Source organism: Oncorhynchus keta, unplaced genomic scaffold (genome assembly GCF_023373465.1).
Source record: "Oncorhynchus keta strain PuntledgeMale-10-30-2019 unplaced genomic scaffold, Oket_V2 Un_contig_3577_pilon_pilon, whole genome shotgun sequence".
Classification (NCBI taxonomy): domain Eukaryota; kingdom Metazoa; phylum Chordata; class Actinopteri; order Salmoniformes; family Salmonidae; genus Oncorhynchus; species Oncorhynchus keta.
This window is the reverse complement of record NW_026287319.1, coordinates 41,412-55,893: the sequence shown is the minus strand read 5'-3', so window position 1 is coordinate 55,893 and position 14,482 is coordinate 41,412. Positions and strand designations below refer to the sequence as shown.

The window sequence follows — 14,482 nt, the reverse complement described above, 5'->3', positions numbered from 1 at the left end:
CATTGTAGGATTTTTTATGAAATTATTCGCAAATTATGGTGGAAAATAAGTATTTGGTCAATAACAAAAGTTTCTCAATACTTTGTTATATACCCTTTGTTGGCAATGACAGAGGTCAAATGTTTTCTGTAAGTCTTCTCAAGGTTTTCACACACTGTTGCTGGTATTTTGGCCCATTCCTCCATGCAGATCTCCTCTAGAGCAGTGATGTTCTCTCATCTTTTTAAGTGGGAGAACTTGCACAATTGGTGGCTGACTAAATACTTTTTTGCCCCACTGTATACAATTAACATCAATATATGAAGTCAAATGAAAAGCTCCTCTCGTCTATATTTCCTCAGTCTGTCTCAGTAAAAACATCAGTCTCGGTCTCCAGTACAGTAAAGTATTCAGACCCCTTCCCCTTGTTCCACATTTTGTTACATTACAGCCTTATTCTAAAATGGATTAAATAAATATCCCCTCATCAATTTACACACAATACCCCATCATGGCAAAGTGAAAACAGGTTTACAAATTTATTACAAATAAAAAACAGAAATACCTTATTTACATAAGTATTCAGACCCTTTGCTATGAGACTAAGAGAAATTGAGCTCAGGTGCATCCTGTTTCCATTGATCATCCTTGAGATGTTTCTACAACTTGATTGGAGTCCAACTGTGGTAAATTCAATTGATTGGACATGATTTGGAAAGGCTCACGCCTGTCTTTATAAGGTCCTACATTTGACAGTGCATGTCAGAGCAAAAACCAAGCCATGGAGGTTGAAGGAATTGTCCGTAAAGCTCAGAGACACGATTGTGTCGAGGCACAGATCTGGGAAAGGGTACTATTTCTGCAGCATTCTCCATCATTCTGAAATGGAAGAAGTTTGAAACTACCAAGACTCTTCCTAGAGCTGGCCACCCGGCCCAACTGAGCAGTCGGGGGAGAAGGGCCTTGGTCAGGAGGTGACCAAGAACCCGATGGTCACTCTGACAGAGCTCAGAGATCCTCTGTGGAGATGGGACAACCTTCCAGAAGGACAACCACCCTGCAGCACTCCACCAATCAGGCCTTCATGGTAGAGTGGCCAGACGGAAGCCACTCCTCAGTAAAAAGGCACATAACAGACTGCTTGGAGTTTCCCAAAAGGCACCTAAAGACTTTCAGACGTCTGGAGGAAACCTGGCACCATCCCTACAGTGAAGCATGGTGGTGTCAGCATCATGTTGTGGGATGTTTTCAGCGGCAGGGACTGGGAGACTAGTCAGGATCGAGGGAAAGATGAACGGAGCAAAGTACAGAGAGATCCTTGATGAAAACCTGCTCCAGAGCGCTCAGGACCTCAGACTGGGGGAAGGTGGACCTTCCAACAGGACAAAGACCGCAAGTACACAGCCAAGATAATGCAGGAGTGGCTTGGGACAAGTCTCTGAATGTTCTTTAGTGGCCCAGCCAGAGCCCAGACTTGAACCCGATCTAACATCTCTGAAGAAACCTGAAAATAGCTGTGCAGCGACGCTCCCCACCCAACCTAATAGAGCTTGAGAGGATCTGCAGAGAAGAATGGGAGAAACTCCTCAAATACAGGTGAGCCAAGCTTGGAGTGTCATGCCCAAGAAGACTGAGACTGTAATCGCTGCCAAAGGTGCTTCAATAAAGTTCTGAGTAAAGGGTTCTGAATACTTATGTAAATGTTATATTTCCATTTTTTTTTTTTTTTTTTTACATTTGTAAACATGTCTAAAACCTGTTTTTGCTTTATCATTATGGGGTAGTGTGATGTCATTATGGGTAGTGTGATGTCATTATGGGGTAGTGTGATGTCATTGTGTGTGTAGATTGATGAGGGGAAAAAGAAAGAAATAACATTAATCAATTTTAGAATAAGGCTGTAACGTAGCAAAATGTGGAAAAAGTCCAGGGGTCTGAACACTTTCTGAATGCACTGTATTTATGCTGTAATAGTCTGTGCCGGAGGCTAGGTCAGTATGTCATTAGATACCATACCAGTCTGTCTGTTTCAGTAAAAGAGTCAGATATAGATACCATAGCAGTAGTCAAAGAGGACAGGTTAGCAGTAGATAGCTAAGGAATAGATTACATAGTAGAGATGACACACACCTATGCAGTTTTTCAGGAGAGGGTCTATTGTCTGTGGGTGGTCTGAGATGGTGAACTTCACTGCCGTCACGACTGAGCTTCTGGCATAAGATGATCCTGGAGACAGAAACCATTCATATTTCACATCACATACCTGTAATATCATAGTAAATTAACACCCAGGTCATATTTCACATCACATACCTGTAATATCATAGTAAATTAACACCCAGGGCATATTTCACATCACATACCTGCAATATCATAGTAAATTAACACCCCAGGGCATATTTCTTTACATGAAATGATTCATATCATGCACAATGAACCACCTGTATTTAAATATTAGTATTTAAATATTAGTATTAAATATTAGTATTTAAATAATATATAATATAAAAAAATATAAATAAATATATAAATATAAAAAAATATAAATATATATATAAACATATAAAAATATAAATATATATATGAATATATAAACCCCACCTCTTCAAGGAATACCTAGGATAGGGTAAGTAATCCTTTCTCACCCCCTTCTCCCCCCAACAAGATTTAGATGCAAGTGGCTGTTCCACTGGTTGTTCATAAGGTCTATGTCCAATTTGTCAAGTTCTGGATAAGAGCCTGTATGCTAAATGACTTAAATGTAAATGTAAATATATAAAAATATATATAAAAATATATATATATATATATAAAATATATATATATATAAAATATATATAAATATATATAAATATATATAAATATATATAAATATATATAAAATATATATAAATATATATATAAATATATATATATATATTTAAATATATATATAAATATATATATATAAATATATATATATTTTAAATCAGGTCTTGCCAATCAAAACGGGCCAATGGAAACCAGCATGGAGTTCCTATTCCCCACCTGAGAGCAGGTATCCTTTAAGTCTGGGCAGCAGGGTTTCTGGGTCTATGAGGGTGAGTTTCCCCCTCAGACATTCCTGTCGGGGCAGCCTGGGTCTACGTTCCTGGTGCCCTCCTCGGCACACTCACAGTGCTTCAACAGCAGGGTCCATACTCCCCTCGACGTAGGGTTTCAGACCAGTCCAGACGCCGAGCTGGAGAGAACAGAACAGAGACGCTATTTTGGTCACCAAGGTGAAAACCGCAACCCCGCGCAATTAGCCAGTTCAGTCATCCGACCCGGGACTTGAACCCCGCGACCTTTCGGGTTCCACACCTCTCTAACCCGCCGGACTGTCCTACCTGATGATCTCTTTGAGTGAGTGTAGCAGCAGGTACTGCCTCTTGGGCTGTCCCGAGATCTCCCCCAGAACGAAGGGCAGGTATTCCGGCAGGTTGCCCACGGCGATGGATCCCAGGGCGTAGGATGCGGCAGACTTGACCTCTTCGGAGGAGGAAGAGAAGGCGTCCAGGATGACCGTCTTGAGCTCCGGTTGGCCGCTCAGGTCTACGTGGTGTCCCACCTACCACAGAGACATTGTGAATGAAATCCTTCACGACTGATACTAGTCATGACATCTGACACCAGCCTACTACAGTTAAACACCACTATTAGTCCCACTAGCATCAAACCCACTATTAGTCCCACCACCATCAAACCCACTATTAGTCCCACTACCATCAAACCCACTATTAGTCCCACTACCATCAAACCCACTATTAGTCCCACTACCATCAAACCCACTATTAGTCCCACCATCAAACCCACCCCACCACCAAAACCCACTATTAGTCCCACTACCATCAAACCCACTATTAGTCCCACCACCATCAAACCCACTATTAGTCCCACTAGCATCAAACCCACTATTAGTCCCACCACCATCAAACCCACTATTAGTCCCACTAGCATCAAACCCACTATTAGTCCCACTACCATCAAACCCACTATTAGTCCCACTACCATCAAACCCACTATTAGTCCCACTAGCATCAAACCCACTATTAGTCCCACTAGCATCAAACCCACTATTAGTCCCACTAGCATCAAACCCACTATTAGTCCCACTACCATCAAACCCACTATTAGTCCCACTACCATCAAACCCACTATTAGTCCCACTACCATCAAACCCACTATTAGTCCCACTACCATCAAACCCACTATTAGTCCCACTACCATCAAACCCACTATTAGTCCCACTACCATCAAACCCACTATTAGTCCCACTAGCATCAAACCCACTATTAGTCCCACTACCATCAAACCCACTATTAGTCCCACTAGCATCAAACCCACTATTAGTCCCACTAGCATCAAACCCACTATTAGTCCCACTACCATCAAACCCACTATTAGTCCCACTACCATCAAACCCACTATTCGTCCCACTACCAGAAGCAGTAAAACTCAACATTTTGTACCCCTTTTTCTCCCCAATTTTGTGGTTTCCAATTGGTAGTTACAGTCTTGTCTCATCGCTGCAACTCCCGTACGGACTCGGGAGAGGCGAAGGTCAGGAGCCGTGCGTCCTCCCGAAACACAACCCAACCAAGCCGCACTGCTTCTTCACACAACGCCTACTTAACCCCGGAAGCCAACTGCACCAATGTGTCAGAGAAAACACTGTACACCTGGCGTCCGGGTCAACGTGCACTGCACCCGGCCCGCCACAGGAGTCGCTAGTGCACGACGGGACATGGACATCCCTGCCGGCGAAACCCTCCCCTAACCCGGACGACTGGGCCGATTGTGCGCCGCCCAATGGGTCTCCCGGTCGCGGCCGGGCTGAGACAGAGCCTAGACTCGAACCCAGAATCTCTAATGACACAGCTACTTAGACCACTGCGCCACTCGGGAGGCCCACAACCATAAAATGCCTTAGACATGCACACACACACCTTTTGTTTATTTGAATATTTATATTTAAAAAGTGTGACCCACCTCTCCCAGTGACAGCAGAGCCAGCAGCCTGATGGAGTCTGTCGACCGAGAGTTCTTCACATCCTGGATGAACTGGCCTACCACGGCAGGACCCTCCTACAAATACAAATCAAACTTTATTTAAAATGCATTAAATATGGAAAAAAGCTTTAGGGCAGTGATCACATTATAAAACATTATGTTGAGATAATGAACAAACAAAAAGAAACAAAACAAGAGGAAATAACCAAAAATCTGAGATTGAAAAAAACACCAAAAACAAAAAAGGCAATAAAAGTCCTTCAGGGGAACAGAACACAGGAAGGGGGTCTGAATGTCCTTCAGGAGAACAGAACACAGGAAGGAGGTCTGAATGTCCTTCAGGAGAACAGAACACAGGAAGGAGGTCTGAATGTCCTTCAGGAGAACAGAACACAGGAAGGAGGTCTGAATGTCCTTCAGGGGAACAGAACACAGGAAGGAGGTCTGAATGTCCTTCAGGAGAACAGAACACAGGAAGGAGGTCTGAATGTCCTTCAGGAGAACAGAACACAGGAAGGAGGTCTGAATGTCCTTCAGGAGAACAGAACACAGGAAGGAGGTCTGAATGTCCTTCAGGAGAACAGAACACAGGAAGGAGGTCTGAATGTCCTTCAGGGGAACAGAACACAGGAAGGAGGTCTGAATGTCCTTCAGGGGAACAGAACACAGTAAGGAGGTCTGAATGTCCTTCAGGGGAACAGAACACAGGAAGGAGGTCAGAATGTCCTTCAGGGGAACAGAACACAGGAAGGAGGTCTGAATGTCCTTCAGGGGAACAGAACACAGGAAGGAGGTCTGAATGTCCTTCAGGGGAACAGAACACAGGAAGGAGGTCTGAATGTCCTTCAGGGGAACAGAACACAGGAAGGAGGTCTGAATGTCCTTCAGGGGAACAGAACACAGGAAGGAGGTCTGAATGTCCTTCAGGGGAACAGAACACAGGAAGGAGGTCTGAATGTCCTTCAGGGGAACAGAACACAGGAAGGAGGTCTGAATGTCCTTCAGGAGAACAGAACACAGGAAGGAGGTCTGAATGTCCTTCAGGGAACAGAACACAGGAAGGAGGTCTGAATGTCCTTCAGGGGAACAGAACACAGGAAGGAGGTCTGAAAGTCCTTCAGGAGAACAGAACACAGGAAGGAGGTCTGAATGTCCTTCAGGAGAACAGAACACAGGAAGGAGGTCTGAATGTCCTTCAGGAGAACAGAACACAGGAAGGAGGTCTGAATGTCCTTCAGGGAACAGAACACAGGAAGGAGGTCTGAAATTCCTTCAGGAGAACAAAACACAGGAAGGAGGTCTGAATGTCCTTCAGGAGAACAAAACACAGGAAGGAGGTCTGAATGTCCTTCGGGGGAACAGAACACAGGAAGGAGGTCTGAATGTCCTTCGGGGAACAGAACACAGGAAGGAGGTCTGAATGTCCTTCGGGAGAACAGAACACAGGAAGGAGGTCTGAATGTCCTTCAGGAGAACAGAACACAGGAAGGAGGTCTGAATGTCCTTCAGGAGAACAGAACACAGGAAGGAGGTCTGAATGTCCTTCAGGAGAACAGAACACAGGAAGGAGGTCTGAATGTCCTTCAGAGAACAGAACACGGAAGGAGGTCTGAATGTCCTTCAGGAGAACAGAACACAGGAAGGAGGTCTGAAAGTCCTTCAGGAGAACAGAACACAGGAAGGAGGTCTGAAAGTCCTTCAGGGGAACAGAACACAGGAAGGAGGTCTGAATGTCCTTCAGGAGAACAGAACACAGGAAGGAGGTCTGAACGTCCTTCAGGAGAACAGAACACGGGAAGGAGGTCTGAATGTCCTTCAGGAGAACAGAACACGGGAAGGAGGTCTGAATGTCCTTCAGGAGAACAGAACACGGAAGGAGGTCTGAATGTCCTTCAGGAGAACAGAACACAGGAAGGAGGTCTAAATGTCCTTCAGGAGAACAAAACACAGGAAGGAGGTCTGAATGTCCTTCGGGGAACAGAACACAGGAAGGAGGTCTGAATGTCCTTCAGGAGAACAGAACACAGGAAGGAGGTCTGAATGTCCTTCAGGAGAACAGAACACAGGAAGGAGGTCTGAATGTCCTTCAGGAGAACAAAACACAGGAAGGAGGTCTGAATGTCCTTGAGGGGAACAGAACACAGGAAGGAGGTCTGAATGTCCTTCGGGGAAAAGAACACAGGAAGGAGGTCTGAATGTCCTTCGGGGGGAACAGAACACAGGAAGGAGGTCTGAATGTCCTTCAGGAGAACAGAACACAGGAAGGAGGTCTGAATGTCCTTCAGGAGAACAGAACACAGGAAGGAGGTCTGAATGTCCTTCAGGAGGACAGAACACAGGAAGGAGGTCTGAATGTCCTTCAGGAGAACAGAACACAGGAAGGAGGTCTGAATGTCCTTCAGGGGAACAGAACACAGGAAGGAGGTCTGAATGTCCTTCAGGAGAACAGAACACAGGAAGGACGTCTGAATGTCCTTCAGGGGAACAGAACACAGGAAGGAGGTCTGAATGTCCTTCAGGAGAACAGAACACAGGAAGGAGGTCTGAATGTCCTTCAGGAGAACAGAACACAGGAAGGAGGTCTGAATGTCCTTCAGGAGAACAAAACACAGGAAGGAGGTCTGAATGTCCTTCGGGGGAACAGAACACAGGAAGGAGGTCTGAATGTCCTTCGGGGAACAGAACACAGGAAGGAGGTCTGAATGTCCTTCGGGAGAACAGAACACAGGAAGGAGGTCTGAATGTCCTTCAGGAGAACAAAACACAGGAAGGAGGTCTGAAAGTCCTTCAGGAGAACAAAACACAGGAAGGAGGTCTGAAAGTCCAGAACACAGGAAGGAGGTCCAGGAGAACATAAATACAAACATAACACAGGAAGTATGTCTAAAGGTCAGCAGAACAGTGAACCTACATCAGGACAGGCGCGGGTCAGGGCGGCCACACATTTAGCGATAGAGTAGTAGGACTGTTTGTGCGTTAGAGCAGCACTCTGGGCGTAGACTGGACCGGTCAGCATACGGAGCAGGTCCATGTAACCCAGAGAGGATGTCCCGGTACCCACCAGAGCCTGGGAGAGGACACAGTAAAACAGCTTTTAATTACAACCCTAACCCAGAGAGGATGTCCCTGTACCCACCAGAGCCTGGGAGAGGACACAGTAAAACAGCTTTTAATTACAACCCTAACCCAGAGAGGATGTCCCTGTACCCACCAGAGCCTGGGAGAGGACACAGTAAAACAGCTTTTAATTACAACCCTAACCCAGAGAGGATGTCCCTGTACCCACCAGAGCCTGGGAGAGGACACAGTAAAACAGCTTTTAATTACAACCCTAACCCAGAGAGGATGTCCCTGTACCCACCAGAGCCTGGGAGAGGACACAGTAAAACAGCTTTTAATTACAACCCTAACCCAGAGAGGATGTCCCTGTACCCACCAGAGCCTGGGAGAGGACACAGTAAAACAGCTTTTAATTACAACCCTAACCCAGAGAGGATGTCCCTGTACCCACCAGAGCCTGGGAGAGGACACAGTAAAACAGCTTTTAATACAACCCTAACCCAGAGAGGATGTCCCTGTACCCACCAGAGCCTGGGAGAGGACACAGTAAAACAGCTTTTAATTACAACCCTAACCCAGAGAGGATGTCCCTGTACCCACCAGAGCCCGAAAAACAGAATGAACAGTGACAATTTGAGAATCTATAAAACATCTTCTATAGGGACAAAGTAGGACCTAAACACCTGACCATCTATTAGAGTCAAAGTAGACCCTAACTTCCTGATCATCTACTAGGGACAAAGTAGGCCCTAACTTCCTGATCATCTACTAGGGTCAAAGTAGGCCCTAACTTCCTGATCATTTACTAGGGACAAAGTAGGCCCTAACTTCCTGATCATCTACTAGGGTCAAAGTAGGCCCTAACTTCCTGATAATTTACTAGGGACAAAGTAGGCCCTAACTTCCTGATCATCTACTAGGTCAAAGTAGGCCCTAACTTCCTAATCATCTACTAGGGTCAAAGTAGGCCCTAACTTCCTGATCATTTACTAGGGACAAAGTAGGCCCTAACTTCCTGATCATCTACTAGGGACAAAGTAGGCCCTAACTTCCTGATCATCTACTAGGGTCAAAGTAGGCCCTAACTTCCTGATCATTTACTAGGGACAAAGTAGGCCTAAGTACCTGATCATCTACTAGGGACAAAGTAGGCCCTAACTTCCTGATCATCTACTAGGGTCAAAGTAGGCCCTAACTTCCTGATCATCTACTAGGGTCAAAGTAGGCCCTAACTTCCTGATCATCTACTAGGGTCAAAGTAGGCCCTAACTTCCTGATCATTTACTAGGGACAAAGTAGGCCCTAACTTCCTGATCATCTACTAGGGTCAAAGTAGGCCCTAACTTCCTGATCATCTACTAGGGTCAAAGTAGGCCCTAACTTCCTGATCATTTACTAGGGACAAAGTAGGCCTAAGTACCTGATCATCTACTAGGGACAAAGTAGGCCTAAGTACCTGATCATCTACTAGGGACAAAGTAGACCCTAACTTCCTGATCATCTACTAGGGACAAAGTAGGCCCTAACTTCCTGATCATCTACTAGGGACAAAGTAGACCCTAACTTCCTGATCATCTACTAGGGACAAAGTAGGCCTAAGTACCTGATCATCTTTCAGCTGATTTTACAAGCGGTTCTCAAACTATTTTACAAACACAGTACCTCAATTGAACTCATCCACCCTCTGTCCTAGACGTTTAGATATCATTCCCTTATCTGTTCAAACTGGAACTGGTAACCATAGATACCTGGAAGAACTCTAGCATGGCACTGAGGGCCCCTCCCTGCAGCAGAGGAGACCTGACCAGAGAGATGAGCTCCGAGAGGATGGACGACCCCCGATCTTAGCCAGGGAGAGAGGTGGACCCGGGCCAGGTGGTCAGGAAGCTGATGACCATCTGGGACACGTGCATGTCGCTCTCGCTGATCAGCGGAGGCAGCTCGGCCAGCACCGCGTCGATCATGGCCGGAGTCACGCTGTCGCTGTAGTTCTTCACCAGGATGTCCAGCGCGGCCAGGGTGCTCAGTTTCAGCGCCCGCTGGTTCTTACGCAGGAACGACGCCAGGATGGGCACCGCCTCGTCGAGGATAGGTCGAAGGTCGATCTTCAACGTGGAGCCTGTGATTAGGGAGAGAGCAAGTATGAAAAGTACACACACACACTTATCTAGCAGGGAAACTGATTTATTAGTAAACAAATTGTTAAGCCATTAAGATCAGCCCTCGACAGATTCTGAAAATTCGCCATATGGACTTCTCAACATCATCCCCTTCCGACCTGCGATGAGCGTGAGGGCCTTGACCGTCGTCAGTCTGGTAATCTCATTCTTCAGTCGCTCCAGGAAGATGTGCAGCGTCCCAGGGAGGTCGTCCCCCAGGCTGTCTCCTAGGTTACAGATGATCTGGACCCATACAGGAAATGGCCCTCTTTCACTTCCTGGTCGATGTCGGCGGCCTTGAGGCGTTTGATGGTGCAGGTGAAGAGGTCAGTGATGTAGGGAGAAGCATCGAAGGTGTTCCTCTCCGGCTGGTCCAGAGGTCTGAGAAGTTTCACATTGACCAAAGATTCATTGTTACCTCTGGTAAAACCGTGCAGCTACTGAACAAGAGAACACATCAATACACGTGTATTATTAAATAGATAACCTTACCTGATGACCTTGACCAGCTGTTGGCTGACCAGCAGGGCCTCAGAGGTGATCTTTATAGAAGGGTCTCCTACACACGCCACCACGGGCGGCACCAGGCCTGCGGAGGGCAAAGGTTAGACAAGTTTATTCAAGTGTCACTTCACAATTGACAGATAAATAAAACATTGTGGGTGGACCCCTCAGTGAGAGTTCTGAGACTATTTCAAGAGCACTGATGATCCATGATATGATCAACATCAGTCCTATTACCCCACCTGGACATGAGGGTGGAAGACTTGGGGCTGGTGGTTACACAGGACCACATACAGACAGGACAGGGCATCGATCTTCAGGTTGGACGAGCTGGACTTGTCGTTGAGAGAGAAGATGATTCCTGTTAGGAGAGAGAGAGAGAGAGAGAGAGAGGAGATTAGGTTAGTTTAGTCAATATGCACATTGGAGGGTGCAGATTAAGTCTATTCCTAGACTCGTTCCTCCATTGAAGGTGCTTTTTAGTCCAGGACTGGGTGGAACGTGTGTCCGGGAAACTGGCCCAATGAATTAGAATATTAAAAAGAACGAGTCTAGGAGGTGCTGGTGAGGTCAGAAACCTGAACCGTGTTTCAGGGAACAGAAAATAAAACAGAGCTTCTTTACTAAAAATAAAAAGGTTCCCGGTGAGAGAGAGTCAATACGACCAGGGGAAGGTTCCCAGTGAGAGAGTCAATACGACCAGGGGAAAGGTTCCCGGTAAGAGAGAGTCAATACGACCAGGGGAAAGGTTCCCGGTGAGAGAGAGTCAATACGACCAGGGGAAGGTTCCCGGTGAGAGAGAGTCAATACGACCAGGGGAAAGGTTCCCGGTGAGAGAGAGTCAATACGACCAGGGAAGATTCCCAGTGAGAGAGAGTCAATACGACCAGGGAAGGTTCCCAGTGAGAGAGAGTCAATACGACCAGGGGAAGGTTCCCAGTGAGAGAGAGTCAATACGACCAGGGAAGGTTCCCAGTGAGAGAGAGTCAATACGACCAGGGAAGGTTCCCAGTGAGAGAGAGTCAATACGACCAGGGGAAGGTTCCCAGTGAGAGAGAGTCAATACGACCAGGGGAAGGTTCCCAGTGAGAGAGAGTCAATACGACCAGGGAAGGTTCCCAGTGAGAGAGAGTCAATACGACCAGGGGAAGGTTCCCAGTGAGAGAGAGTCAATACGACCAGGGGAAGATTCCCAGTGAGAGAGAGTCAATACGACCAGGGAAGATTCCCAGTGAGAGAGAGTCAATACGACCAGGGGAAGGTTCCCAGTGAGAGAGAGTCAATACGACCAGGGAAGGTTCCCAGTGAGAGAGAGTCAATACGGCCGGGGAAGGTTCCCAGTGAGAGAGAGTCAATACGACCGGGGAAGGTTCCCAGTGAGAGAGAGTCAATGCGGCCGGGGAAGGTTCCCAGTGAGAGAGAGTCAATACGACCAGGGGAAGGTTCCCAGTGAGAGAGAGTCAATACGACCGGGGGAAGGTTCTCAGTGAGAGAGAGTCAATACGGCCGGGGAAGGTTCCCAGTGAGAGAGTCAATACGGCCGGGGGAAGGTTCCCAGTGAGAGAGTCAATACGGCCGGGGAAGGTTCCCAGTGAGAGAGTCAATACGGCCGGGGAAGGTTCCCAGTGAGAGAGTCAATACGGCCGGGGAAGGTTCTCAGTGAGAGAGAGTCAATCGGCCGGGGAAGGTTCCCAGTGAGAGAGTCAATACGGCCGGGGGAAGGTTCCCAGTGAGAGAGTCAATACGGCCGGGAAGGTTCCCAGTGAGAGAGTCAATACGGCCGGGGGAAGGTTCCCAGTGAGAGAGTCAATACGGCCGGGGAAGGTTCCCAGTGAGAGAGTCAATACGGCCGGGGAAGGTTCCCAGTGAGAGAGTCAATACGGCCGGGGAAGGTTCTCAGTGAGAGAGAGTCAATACGGCCGGGGAAGGTTCCCAGTGAGAGAGTCAATACGGCCGGGGAAGGTTCCCAGTGAGAGAGTCAATACGGCCGGGGAAGGTTCCCAGTGAGAGAGTCAATACGGCCGGGGAAGGTTCCCAGTGAGAGAGAGTCAATACGGCCAGGGGAAGGTTCCCAGTGAGAGAGAGTCAATACGACCAGGGGAAGGTTCCCAGTGAGAGAGAGTCAATACGGCCGGGGGAAGGTTCCCAGTGAGAGAGAGTCAATCTGACCAGGGAAGGTTCCCAGTGAGAGAGAGTCAATACGACCAGGGGAAGGTTCCCAGTGAGAGAGTCAATACGACCGGGGGAAGGTTCCCAGTGAGAGAGAGTCAATACGACCGGGGAAGGTTCCCAGTGAGAGAGAGTCAATACGGCCGGGGAAGGTTCCCAGTGAGAGAGTCAATACGACCGGGGAAGGTTCCCAGTGAGAGTGAGTCATCACGGCCAGGGAAGGTTCCCAGTGAGTCAATACGGCCAGGGAAGGTTCCCAGTGAGTCAATACGACCAGGGAAGGTTCCCGGTGAGAGAGTCAATACGACCAGGAAAGGTTCCCGGTGAGAGTCAATACGACCAGGGAAAGGTTCCCAGTGAGAGAGTCAATACGACCAGGGGAAGGTTCCCAGTGAGAGAATCAATACGACCAGGGGAAGGTTCCCAGTGAGAGAGTCAATACGACCAGGGGAAGGTTCCCAGTGAGAGAGTCAATGCGACCAGGGGAAGGTTCCCAGTGAGTCAATGCGACCAGGACAAAGTTCCCAGTGAGAGAGTCAATGCGACCAGGACAAGGTTCCCAGTGAGAGAGTCAATACGACCAGGGGAAGGTTCCCAGTGAGAGTCAATACAACATGCTGATGACCAGCCTCTATCAGATCCTCAGACTCCCCTGGTGAATTCAGGGAAGGAGAAAACACAAAATAACCAGAAAGCTTCTCGTTGTAATTGATTCTAAATAACCCCATTGTATCAGCGGTGGGGTACTGAAGCAGTGCAGTGGTACTATTGGGGAGGAGGAGCCTATTGGGGGAAACGAGAAAAACGGGTTTCTCCCCAAAAAAATTGTCATTTAGAAAGGACAGAACAAGTTATTAAATCTTCTCTGTTGCCTTTCGACATATGCCATTTTCCTCTGAACCAGCCGTGATAAATCACCTGTGTTTGTCTAAAGGGAAAGACACTATGGCTGCAGCCAGCAATAACAACATGCAAAACTACCACTCTATCTAATCCTCTAGGGTCCCAAGAAACAAAGAGATCTTCTGTTGAATCTGACAATTAATCTTAATGGTTGTAAGGGAATACCCCCTGTATTGGACAAAAATGAATGGCATGTCATTGGCATCGGACAAACCATATACACATTGGCCAATACCACCCAATTCGGCGTTGATTCATGCAAAGTGTATTGCAAATGCCATATGGTAATTGCCAGTTGTAACACTTTAAAAAAATTCAACAGGGGGCAAATGCGCTCCACCGGGGTTTTTCATATTGGAGATGTAACCCAAATTAATGTCCAAAAGTAAAATTTTGAAAAAATGAACTTTTTTCAAAACTTATCACCCCTTAAAAAAGTGCTTTCTGGACCGTTTTAGAAATTCTTTCGATTTTTTTGTCAATTACACATGTGTAAGAACTGTATGAATATACTTTTGTCCAATTTTATTATCATAATTTTTTTAATTTTTTTGTTATATGCGCATAAGGAATATGTTTTGTCCAATTCCAATATGATTTCATAGGAAGTCAAAAGTCAAGTCAAAAATGTCAAAATTTTGTAAAAACTTCACACACCCATAAAAAAGTGCTTTCTG

The 14,482-nt window shown here is 46.8% G+C and overlaps 1 pseudogene; it reads right to left on the bottom strand.

Annotated features, from left to right (window-relative positions):
• Nucleotides 1-14,482, bottom strand: part of LOC127924037 (cullin-associated NEDD8-dissociated protein 1-like) — a 50,281-nt pseudogene that overhangs the window by 14,482 nt on the left and 21,317 nt on the right.